Source organism: Chaetura pelagica, unplaced genomic scaffold (assembly GCF_000747805.2).
Source record: "Chaetura pelagica isolate M959 unplaced genomic scaffold, ChaPel_1.0 scaffold126, whole genome shotgun sequence".
NCBI lineage: Eukaryota > Metazoa > Chordata > Aves > Apodiformes > Apodidae > Chaetura > Chaetura pelagica.
In genome coordinates this window covers 198013-200374 of record NW_009953787.1, presented here as the reverse complement: position 1 = coordinate 200374, position 2362 = coordinate 198013, and positions in this window count along the sequence as shown.

Below are 2362 nucleotides of genomic sequence, written 5' to 3'. Positions count from 1 at the left end.
TCCAAACCTCAGCACTGACTCATTACCACTCAGGCCCTTAAAATGTTCCTGTGCAGTGGACTTTTCTCCCAGAACCTTTCCCAGCCTTCTAGGCATTAAGTGTAGATGGCACAGGGCCAGAACAAGACACTGTGCCTTTCCTGAATGATGCCTGAGGTTCTCCTCACTTTTTTTGTTATTTTTGTTTTGTTTTGTTTTCATCATATTCCATTTCTTTGATTTTTTGTTTGTTTGTTTGTTTTGGAAGCCTAGAGGGCTTTCAGGAAGGGTCACTTAGGGAGAGAGGCAGCAGAAAGACAGACATTTCTTTCTGGTTTTGTTCTGAGTCAGAGCAGGAGGTTTGTTGCACAGATTTATGAAGGTACTTGTGCTCTAAGTCTGCTCCCCAAACACCTCTCTTGGCACAGCAATGAAGGCACCCAAAGTTTACAGGCATGTTACTTCTGGGCTGCATCTCTTGGTCTGATGGAGAACAATTCAGAGCTGCTTGCAGAACAGGAACTGAGCTGGGAAGGATCTGCCCCCAGTGCTCAGAGCAATTTCACCAGGGTGCCCCCAGCCCTTCCAGCCCCAAGCCTGCAGGGATGAGAACAGCAAGGCTCTCAGGCTCCTAGGGCCCTTGTCCCCATGTGTGGACTCTAGATAGAATGCCTGGCAGGTTCCATGGCCCTTGGGGTCTGAGTGGACACAAGGCACAGGGAATGACTATGTTAGTAGCAGCACTAGGAAATATACACCCCTAACATGCAAGGATGAGCCCAGCAACACAGCCAGCTCTTGGCATGGAGCAAAGGTGGAGGACAGCAGCTAGCACTGCTTTGGGCACTCACTGACCACAGTGGCTCTGGTGGCAAGTTCCAAGTCAGCTCAGGGGCTGGAGGTGTACAGGAGTGGATCTCCTCAGTCGGCCAGCATCATCCTCCCGACCAGGGCAAGTAGCCACCGCAGAGGAGGAAGAGCCAGGCCATCCTTCCACAGGCTGTGCTACATGCTGTTTTGGGGCTGGAGAAGTCCCAGTCTCCAGCCAAAAACAGCACAGAACTCTGAGAGGGTCACCTGGCAGGTACAGTTGCCCCTGCCAGAAAGGGTCCATTGTGCCTGTGCTGCTCCAAGGACTTCTGGAGCACTGTTACGTGAAGCAGGCAACACACAAAGTATGTTAACACTCCTCTGAGCAGCACAAGTGATGCTGACTCTTGCTCCCTCTTTCTGGTCCATTGATCTTTAAATAGCTTAGCCTTAGCAGAAAGGGCTCAGATACCTCCTCCCTATGCCCTTTCACAGAGCAGCAAGTAGTCTGGAGGAGCAGGAAATGCTCTTTAGAAGAAGGAGGTGTGACTCCACAGGGTCTCCCTCAGACAAAGAGGGGTTCAGCACGGGGACCACAGCTTATCAAGTGCTGTGCTTGGGAGGGAGAGAGCTCTGCTTCCTAAGTTCAGAAGCTCTGAATTTAGGAAGCAGAGCAAAAGTGCTCTCAGGAGTAGGGTGCATGGTGTCCATGTGGCAGGGTACAGGTTTCCACTGCATATGTGCTCCCAGTGCACCTCATTGCCCAGCAGAGCCTGGGTCAGCACAGATCTGCTCACACCAAAAAGTGCCAAAGGTCCAGCACACACCTCAAGCAAGTGGTGATTTAGCAGCTGTAGGAGAAATCCTAGTTTTGGAGCTGGGCTGGACTCTGACAAGGGAATGTATTCACAAATCAACACCTCGCTGTGTTCATGCTCATTACTGGCAGGCTGCTGAGTAACTTCTGGGTAACAAGAAACAGTATTCCCCAAATGCAGTTCTGCCATGATTCATCAGAAGAACTCATACTCATCTTTCAAGAGCTTTAGTCATTTAAATGAAGAAACAACTTCCTGCTGGCTGGATGGGCGTCTACCCAGTACAAAATGTAGATGCTGAAATAGAAGAGCCCGTGATCCATTAGTTGGTGAAGAGCTATTCTTTGGCCTGAAAGCCAGGATAATCCTAGGTGGGAACATCCGCAAAAGGGTCAACTGTTAAAGGCATTTAAGTGCCTTTACTTTCGTATCTGGAGACCTGCTGGGAAGCTGAATCCTATGGAAGACCTCCAGTGACCTCTTTCACAAGTCTTGGGGGCAGATTTCTAAATCACTGAGGCATGTCTGAAAGCTTTGCTCTCTGTTTTCCCCATCACTGGGCTTTTGGACAATTGCATCCTTGTCACACATTTGTTAAAGAGAAAGGGGGAGATGAAGAAAGAAATTTCAATAGTCTCAGGGTTTTTTCTTACAGCTGTGTTAATACTGAATAGCACACAGAGGTAGAAGGGGTATCCTGAACAATGTCTGGTATCCAGGCACAATTGGTTTCCCATGGCAGTGCCTTTCTGGAG